Here is a 10306-nt window from a genome sequence, read left to right as displayed (position 1 = left end):
AGTCTCGCTCTGTCGCCCAGGCTGGAGTGTAGTGGTACGATCTGGGCTCACTGCAACTCTGCCTCCTGGGTTCACACCATTCTCCTGCCTCAGCCTCCCCAGTAGCTAGGACTACAGGTGCCCGCCACCACGCCCGGCTAATTTTTTGTATTTTTTTAGTAGAGGTGGGGTTTCACTGTGTTAGGATGGTCTCGACCTCCTGACCTCGTGATCCGCCCACCTCAGCCTTCCAAAGTGCTGGAATTACAGGCGTGAGTCACCGCACCCGGCATAATTTTGTATTTTTAGTAGAGACAGGGTTTCAACATGTTGGTCAGGCTGGTCTTGAACTCCTGACCTCAGGTGATCCACCCGCCTTGGCCTTCCAAAGTCTTGGGATTACAGGTGTGAGCCACCACGCCCAACCTCTTTTTCGTTTTTCAAACAAAGTGTTGGAGAGTCTTTGTCTCCTTAAATGATCAATTGTTGTGATTCTATTTTGGAAAACAAACACATGTGCACAAGTGCAGAGAAAAAAATGGAAAAACAAACATTAGAATAGTAATGTTTATTCTGCACGGTGAGACTACGGGCAACTTAAATTTTATTATTATAGAGTGAAGATGACTGGGTGGTAGGGGATGGAGAAAATCTGTTCTGAATAGTACTAAAAATAGTTGGCAGCTTAAACCAGGACTTTCTTTTTTTTTTTTTTTTTTGAAGCCAGAATCTCACTCTGTCACCCAGGCTGGAGTGTAATAGCAGGATCTCGGCTCACCACAACCTCTGCATCACGGGTTCAAGCAATTCTTCTGCCTCAGCCCCCCTAGTAGCTGGGATTACAGGCATGCGCCACCATGCCCAGTTAATTTTTATATTTTTAGTAGAGACGGGGTTTCACCATATTGACCAGGCTAGTCTCAAACTCCTGACCTCAGGTGATCTGCCCACCTCAGCCTCCCAAAGTGCTGAGATTACAGGCATGAGCCACTGCGCCCACCCAATTAAACTATTTTCATACAAATAAAATTAAAAACAGAGTTGTGAAGAGGGAATATCTTTTAGTTGTTAAGAAAATTGTGATTCTATAAGCCTGGGACATGAGTGGGTTTTGGGAAAATAAACAACAGCATGGCACAAATAAGTAACACCCATCAGTTCTTTAACTGTTCTTCATCAAAACGACGGGCTATTTTCACTATCAAGATTCTTCTATGAATGAACACAATCAAGTAACATTCCTAAATTCAGTAAAAGTATACCAAAGCAGACAGAACAGTGTGGTAAACAACTGTTTATCTCTTTTTCTCCACTAAGAAACTAGTTTTATATTATGTATAATCCTTGCAAAATGTTTTATTAATCTCTGTTCTAAGAGCTTTACACATAGTAATTAAAAGAAGGCCCACAGAAGTAATGAAAAATATCTACCAAACCGGTATGTGCATACAGGCTCTCGGGAGCGGACCTAGGTATCAACTCAATCGACAGGACATTTATGGAGAATGAAACAAATATTCTCATGTCCTAAGAAATAAGAATGCATTTCACAGAAGAAAGCAGAAACACCCACTCGCCTCGACCTTGACTTAAACAGGCAACAGCAACTCATTCCTCCTCCCCCTCAGACCCCTTTTCTTAAAGAGTTGGGCAGGACTGGCTAAGAAGGGAACCTGGCTTTTCTTGCAGCCCAGCCTCGCATGGTTAAATTAGGCACAATGCCACTACCGCCCACCCACACATAACCAGAGTAACATAAGAGAGAGGGTGTTGTTAACTCTTCCCAGTATCAAAGGAAGATCAGGGTCATGGATGCCCGGGGCTGGAACTGGAGTTCACAGTAGCTTCCTGGAAGCAATGCTGTGGTTCTGAAACCTGCAGCTGGACTCTTCAGAGCTGTGAGTGGACGTGCATGGGTCCGGGTCCGCGGGGAGGCGGCGTGGGAGTCCCTCCAGGAGCAAGCATGGGCGGGAGCGGGGGCTCGTTCAGTTCTAACATTCCTATCCCAAGGTCGGGTCTGAGCCTTGTTCCGCTGTTGCCCAGGCTGGAGTGCAGTTGGTGCTATCATAGCTCACTGCAGCCTCGACCTACTCCTAGGCTCAAGCCATCCTCCCGCCTCAGCCTCTCCAGTAGCTGGGACCACAGGAGAGCGCCACCACACCCGGCTTATTTTTTAAATTTCTGGTACAGATGGGAGTTTCGCTTTGCTGCCCAGGCTGGTCTCGAACTCCTGGCTTCCTGCGATCCTCCCGCCTCGCTCTCCCAGAGCGCTGGGATTACAGATGTGAGCCACCTGGCCCGGCCTAGTCTGAGCCTTTCTGCTGGGAGTCTTTTTTCTGGCGCGCAGAAACTAACCAAGGGCCATTTCTCTGCAGCTGGGCCCGGTGTGGGCAGAGGATGCTGGGGTCAGTCACGCACTCCACGGCCACAACAACCTTCGCTCATACAATAGGCTCTGCACCCAAGTCAGCCGCACAGACGCCGTCACATCCCAGCCCCGGCCCCGTCACGCCCACGACACACACACCCGGGCCTGAGGCGCGGGGTCCCGCCGCTCTGCGATACTGCAGTGGTCCCGCTCCCCTCTCCTTACCCCGTGCCGCAGTGCTTTTCCTACGGATTGCCAGGACCGACGCTTCGGGCCAGGACTGCTCACTCGGGACGCGAACCTGAGGCACAGCGATGCCGAAACAGAGGGAGCCGCGGCCGGATCGGGCCACAATCCCCCGGGCCTAACGGGCTGCGCGCGGGGGCTGCTGGGAGGGCCGGGCGCACTCACGGAGTGCGCAGGCGCGGCCAGTCTCAAGGGTCCGCTCACTGGTGCAGCCCCACGCTCTGTGTGAACCGCGAGCCGGAGCTAGGCCTGTCCCAACGAGGCTGCGCTTCGAGTCCCTTAGCGCTTGCGGACAGGGCGGCAGGGCCTGGAAGGGAGCGGGGACAGATGGCTGGCGCGTTAAAGAAAGGCGCCCGCGACCGCCTCTCCATAGGGCCGACTAGGGAGCTCTGTGAGCGAGGACGGCGCTGCGGGTCTGTCCTTGGCGCGGTCCTGTCCCTGGCACGGTCCTGTCCCTGGCGCGGTCCTGAGTGGGATTCTTTCACTGGGTGTGGCTGGTTGGGATTTGAGACGATGTGACTCGGCAGACTCGGGGATGACCGGGATGAGGTTTGTGACAGAGATTGTGTGACTGGAATTGAGTCGAGCTCCGTAGGACTGAGAGTACCGTGGGCGACTGTGAGACCACCCGGTTGACTGAGTGCGTGCGCTTGCGTTTCTGTGAGCGCGTATATAACCCACGATAAACTTTAATGTGGCGCGGTTTTTTTGATGTTTGTTTTCCTCTTCGGATCTTTCCTGGAGATCGTGTGAGTCAGTGTGTGTCTGAGAAACGACGCCCCTGATTGTGTGGTGGGTGTGTGCCTGCGGGGCTGTGACGAAGTGACTGGATAATTGATTGTGACCCAGAGCCTCGCTCTCCTCAACTACGAAACTGAGAGGGGAATGTTGCATCCTCAAGAGCATCAGCTTGACTGCAGGATTTGGTGAAAAGCGCATTTTTAAAAATTACGTATTTATTTTGCATTTAATCACAGGCTTATTATGGGGGAGAATGCAAATGAGCGTAACTTTTACATTAAGATTTTATAGGAGATTCCTGGCATAGTTTATTTGCTTCTGCCCCAGATTCCTTCTTTATTAGGGATTTTGAGGGGGAAGTGAGGGAAGATTTGAGAAGGCCTAGGCTAAGAAAAAATAAAAGCAGCAGTATGGCTAAATCAGACAGCCCAGGATTATGGAGTCAGATATCTTGGGTTCTAGATCAGGCATTGTTTTCCCTTTATTAAAGCAGGGCAAGAAACTTGAGACCCAAAGCATGAGTTCATACTCACATTACCAATCTAAATTTAACATCACAAGGTTTTATTCTTGCCTTTTATATTCCTGTTTATTTTCTTTAACAAATTTTGGTTCCTAGCAATATTAACATATTTATTAGTTTTAGACTAAATCGTTATAAAAAGTTTAAAATTGCAACACCAATATTATTGCTAACAACAAAGCTAGTAATTGAAATATCAGATTGCAGTTCTTTTAGAGCAGCTATATCCTGCAGGCCAAATCTGTCCTGCTGCCAGTTGTTGTATAGCTAAGGAAATAGGAATGGTATATATGGGGGTGTGTGTGTGTATTTTTTTTTTTTTTTTTTTGAGACAGAGCAAGACTCTGTTGCCCAGGCTAGAGTGCAGTGGCACGATCTTGACTCACTGCAGCCTCCATCTCCCAGGTTCCAGCAATTCTCCTACCTCGGCCTCCTGAGTAGCTGGGATTACAGGTGCCCGCCACCGTGCCTGGCTAATTTTTGTATTTTTAGTAGAGATGAGGTTTCACCATGTTGGCCAGGCTGGTCTCAAACTCCTGGTCTCAAGTGATCCGCCCACCTCTGCCTCCCAAAGTGCTGGGATTACAGGTGTGAGCCACCGCGCCCGGCCCGTTCCTGTATTTTCCATTTCTATATTTTTAAATAATAAAAAAATGAAAAGGAGAATATTTTGTGAAGTATGAAAATCATACATGTCAAATTTCAGTGTCCATAAATAAAAGTTTTATTGGAACATAGCCGTACTTGGTTGTGTACTGTCTATGGCTATATTTGAACTACAAGGACAGACTCGAGTAGTTACACAGACCGGATGGCCCACGCATCCTAAAATACAGTCAGTTCTCACTATTCACAGTAGTTATGGTCTATAAACTTGCTGCAAACATGGAATTAGTGCATACCATTCCACTGCTTCTAGGGGAAATACAGGGTTAGCTTCCTGTAAGCATCTCGTCACATTTTAGTCAACTGATGAATGCATAAGCTTATTTTGTTGTGTTTCTTGTCTTTCTTTCTTTTTTCTTTCTTGCTTTTTTTTTTTTTTTTTTTTTTTGAGATAGGGTCTTACTGTGTCACCCAGGCTGGAGTGCAGTGGTGGGATCTTGGCTCACTGCAACCTCCACCTCCCAGGTTCCAGAAATCTCCTGCCTCAGCCCCCAGAGTAGCTGGGAATACAGATGCATGTCACCATGCCCAGCTGATTTTTGTATTTTGTAGAGACGGAGTTTCACCATGTTGACTAGGCTGGTCTCGAACTCCTGACTTCAGGTGATCCACCCTCCTGGGCCTCCCAAAAGTGCTGAGATTACAGGCATGAGCCACCGTGCCCAGCCTTATTGTGTTTCTATTTAAACACCTTAATATATATTATTGATTCATTAACACTTGAACTCATGGCCAACAGCTCCATAACTCATGCCTGAATGAAACTTATCTAACACATGTATTTTTTCTATAAGACACAAGACCGCTTTCTCATTCATAGCAACATTCAACAGCACTTTAGCACTACTCCATTTGGGGTCCCTTTGAAACAGCAAAATCACCAGCAATCACAAAAATACGAGAAGCCAAGGTACTAAATGGACGGTAAAAAGGGCACTTGTTTACAGTATGAGAGCTGAAATAAGAAGACAGAGAGTCACTTTGTTTGACTTTGGCTGAGAACATGCCTATTAAGGGACTCAAAACTGTTCACCGCTCTTCAGATGTCCACAAATAACCACAAAGGTGCTGCAAATATTGACTCTGAGTTTACACAAAAAAGTTTTAGGAAGTAGATGAATTCACAGATACAGAATCTGTGAATGAAGATTGACTGTATTTACTATCAGGCCCTGTAAAGTAAAAGTTTGCCAATCCCTGTTTTTATATGTCCCTCTTAGTTATACAGCTAGTGTTTAAAAACTACTTGAAATAATTATTTTCCCTATGCCATCAATTATGTCTATAATTGATTGTACCCCATTAAATAAGCAAAAAGAAAAAAAGCTTTCTTTATAGAAGGCCAGCTAATAACTATCAGGTGTTTGATTTTACGTGGCTTAGACACTGTGCTTCAAATGCATTTATGATGTTTGGTTTTTACAAGGATTTTGCACAGTATCGTATTTTCCTTAAGTTCAATGTCATTTCTATGTCATGGCAGCCATCACCTGCAGTTAGGTAAGACAGTGACATCATTAACATGGATGCATTTTCATGGCATGAAGGCTAGCCATTGGTGGGGTAATATTATAACCCAATTTATCAGTAAACGCTGAGTTTTCTTTGAAGTCAGTCTCTGATTTCTTACAGTACTTGATGTCTGCTTTGCCTGCTAGTGACCAATTCCCCTGCGTCTTTACAGAGCCTTGTCACTCACTCAGTGTAAATAAACACAGTGGTGGAAACGAGGTTTCCCAAAGTAGCCTTATGTGCAAGAGTGTTTCTTATAACTTTGGAAATACTAGGCTGAGTTTAATTTTTATTCTTTTTCTACCAAGAGACACAAAAAGGACAAGTACATTCCTTAGAATATTCAATAAAATTTTCTACAGGGATATGGTTAAATACTCTTCTGTCTTCACCACTTTTTTTGTTTTTACTTTACTTGGAAATTATAACTCTCTAGGAATAATGGGGCAGGAGTCTAAAATATACTTTGTGGGAGTGAAGTATATATTTTTTCCAAGTAAAAAAAAAAAAAAAAAAATCAGGCTAGGCGTGATGGCTTAGGCCAGGCGTGAAGGCTCATGCCTATACTCATGATGGCTCATGCCACATACTCGGAAGGCCGAGGCAGGAGGATAGCTTGAGCCTGTGAGATCGAGATTACAGTGAGCTATGATCGGCCACTGCACTCCGGCCTGGGCGACAGAGCGAGACCCTGTCTCAAAAAAAAAAAAAAAAAAAAAAAAATTCTGCGCTCCCCGGGGTCCGAGGAGAGGACCCAGGAGACGAGTCTAGCTCCTTTTGCCTCAGACGAGTCCAGGGCGCCGGGGTAACTGGTCTAAAGTCCCAGGCGCTCTCTGGGACTGCTCAGCCACCGGCCGCTCCCGGCACCAGGAGACGCCGGACGCCCTCTGGACAATCGGCGCACTTGCCACGATCTTGGACGGGCCTCGGGCCTCGACCTTTGGATTCCCCGCTCCGGCTCCAAGATGTCAGCAACGCTGATCCTGGAGCCCACGGGCCGCGGCTGCTGGGACAAGCGGTGCGCATCGCCGTGCGCGGCCTGGCCCCGGAGGAGCTGGTCGCACTGCGCGCGCGCCCCTGCGCGACAAGAAGGGCACGCTCTTCTGGGCCCACGCGCGCTACTGAGCCGACGCCCGCGGCGAGCTGGAGAGCGCGCGCCCGTGCTGGGCGGCAGCCTCGGGGGCTCGAGCCCATGGGACTGCTCTGGGCCCTGGAATCCAAGAAGTCTTTTTGGCGCTTTCTGAAGCGGGATGTACAGATTCCCTCTGTCGTGGAGTTGGAGGTGCTGGACGGCCATGACCCCGAGCCTGGACGGCTGCTATGCCACGCACGGCACGAGCGCGGCTTCTTCTCGCTGGGGGTGCGGCGCGAGTCAGTGCGCGCGGGCCGGGTGCGCGCCACGCCCTTCCTGTCGCCAAGACCTGGACCCTTCCTAGGGATCATTGGCATCTTTGGTTATCGGAGGGAGCCTGTTGGAATATCGAGCCAGCCTCCTTGCTGGCCGTGGCTTTGTCACGTTGGCTCTAGCTTATTATAACTTTGAAGATCTTCCCAAGAACGTGGACAACATACTCCTGGAGTACTTCGAAGAAGCCCTATGCTACATGTTTCAACATCCCCAGGTAAAAGGTCCAGGCATTGGGCTTTGGGGCATTTCTCTAGGAACTGATATTTGTCTCTCAATGGCCTCATTCTTGAAGAATGTCTCAGCCAGTTTCCATCAATGGCTCCGGGATCAGTGGGAACAGAGGCATAAACTAGAAGCAGAATAGCATTCCACGACTGGGCTATGACCTGAGGAGAATCAAGGTAGCTTTCTCAGGCCTCGTGGACGTCGTGGATATAAGGAATGATCTTGTAGGAGGGTATGAGAACCCCAGCATGATTTCAATAGAGAAGGCCCAGGGCCCCATCGTTTTCATTGTTGGTCAGGATGACCATAACCAGAGGAGTGAGTTGTATGCCCAGTCTCTGAACGGTTACAGGCCCATGGAAAAGAAAAAGCCCAGATCGTCTTTTTACCCTGGGACTGGGCTTTACATTGAGCCTCCTTACTTCCCTCTGTGCCCAGCTTCCCTTCACAAATTACTGAACAAACATGTGATGTGGATTGGGGAGCCAGGGCTCATTCTAAGGCCCAGGTAGATGCCTGGAAGCAAATTCTAGCCGCCTTCTGCAAACATGTGGGAGGTACCCAGAAAACAGCTTTCCCTAAATTGTAATGCATTTGTCTGTTGTTGACATGACAGATTCAAGATCAGATTCTAGTGTTCAATAACCCTATGTGAATCAGCTGTCTCCTGGATAACATTAAAGCCATGTCTTTGTCACTAAAAAAAAAAAAAAAAAAAAAAAAAAAAAAATCGGCCGGGCACAGTGGCTCACGCCTGTAATCCTAGCACTTTGGGAGGCCAAGGCGGGCGGATCACCTGAGGTCAGGAGTTCGAGACCAGCCTGGCCAACATGGCGAAACCCCGTCTCTACTAAAAATACAAAAATCAGCCAGGAGTGGTGGCAGGCACCTATGATCCCAGCTACTCGGTAGGCTGAGGCAGAAGAATCACTTGAACCCAGGAGGCAGAGGTTGCAGTGAGCCAAGATCATGCCATTGCACTCCATCCTGGAAGACAAGAGCAAGATTCTGTCTCAAAAAAAAAAGAAAAAGAAAAAAAATCAGTAAACTAGAAATCTCTGAACGAAGTATCATACATGTAACTTAATTTTCCCATAGATATAGGTAAAGAGAAGTTGTTTAGTTACAGCCTCTATCTAGCACAGCAATCTCCTCAAAACACAAGGTAGCCACCTGGAGAGGCCACAGAGGAGATATCTAAGAGATATAACACTAGGGACGTTTGCAATTGGAAATTAAATGACACTTTAGAAGTGTATTTATCAATGTCAAGCCTTGATAGAGTGTTCACATATGTCTGAAACCTAATACATGTTTTATATGTAATAAATGTAAACAGCTTAGCTCTCATTCATTCAAGATGGGAGAAAAACTAAGTTAATGTAATAAATGTATTGAGGTGTTTGGCTTTCACTCAATGCTTCCTGATACTCAAAAAGTCTTCAAGGGAAGGAACCAAATAAATGCAGAGGATGGAAAAAATGAAGCCATACACATATTACTGTTTGGTAAATGTTTCCACTGAAAGTCAAATCTTTACACTCACCAAAGCGTCTCCATAAGCGAAAAGCTGTATATATTAGAAATGTAAATGTTTTGATAGCAACTGAAATCTTTACAGAGTTAGAGAAATCTAACTATTATTATTGTAGTAGGGATTTAAGCTAAGTTCTTGTCTCATGGTAGTCATCCAGGTTCTTGATGTTTTGAACAAAGAATTGGACAAAATGCACAAAGCAACAAAACAATGAAGCAACGGAAGCACAGATTTATTGAAACAAAAGTACACTCTGCAGAGGGGGAGCAGGCTTAAGCGCAAAGAGTGCTGGTTACAGAATTTTCTGGGGTTTAAATACCCTCTAGAGGTTTCCCATTGGTTACTTGGTTACACTCTATGTAAATGAAGGAATGGCCCACAACCAGTCTGATTGGTTGTGGAAGGCAGGACCAATCAGATACTAAAAGGTAGTTACAAAGTTATGCCCTATGCAAGTGTCTGATTGATTTCTGCACCACAGTGCAAAGGTGGTAGCTTCTGATTCTTTTGTTACTTGGGTGTGGAGAGACAGGATTTTCATTTTGATTCAGTTCTAAGAAGTCAGTGGGAATGGCCTTAGGTTCCCTGCCTCCAGACCTATTCTCTTGTCTCACCTCCATTTATCACTGAAGAGTTCACAATACATGACTCTCCAGAAAGAGACATGTGACATTAATATGTCAGACTCAACCAGTGTCTTCACACTGGAATGACTTTATTAGTATGAAGCTGGAGTAACATTTTATCATTAGCACAGAACGAGAAGCATTGCAGATGATAGAGCCTTTTTTGGTCACCAAGTGATGCAGCCAGTAGACTATTGACTAGCAGTGACGGTAGCAGGTCTTCTTGCCCTGGTCCTGATCTTAAAGGGAAAGATTTCAGTATTTCATCATTAAGTAAAAAATATGCTGTTTTTGTTTTTTTGAAACAGGGTTTCCCTCTGTCGCCTAGGTTGGAGTGCAATGGTGCCATCAGGGCTCACTGCAGCCTCTACCTCCTAGGCTCAAGTAGTTCTCCTGACTCAGCCTCCTGAGTAGCTGGGACTACAGACAAGCACCACCACACCCAGCTAATTTTTAAATTTTTTTGTAGAGATGA

At 46.6% G+C, this 10306-nt stretch overlaps 1 pseudogene; it reads left to right on the top strand.

The window, feature by feature from the left end:
* The first annotated feature begins 7000 nt into the window (after positions 1–7000).
* LOC105543051 lies at positions 7001–8359 on the top strand (annotated as a pseudogene).
* The last annotated feature ends 1947 nt before the right edge of the window (positions 8360–10306 follow it).

This window comes from Mandrillus leucophaeus, unplaced genomic scaffold, assembly GCF_000951045.1.
Source record: "Mandrillus leucophaeus isolate KB7577 unplaced genomic scaffold, Mleu.le_1.0 Scaffold274, whole genome shotgun sequence".
Lineage (NCBI taxonomy): Eukaryota > Metazoa > Chordata > Mammalia > Primates > Cercopithecidae > Mandrillus > Mandrillus leucophaeus.
Note: the sequence above shows the minus strand (reverse complement) of the source record. Positions and strands in the feature narration are given on the sequence as shown.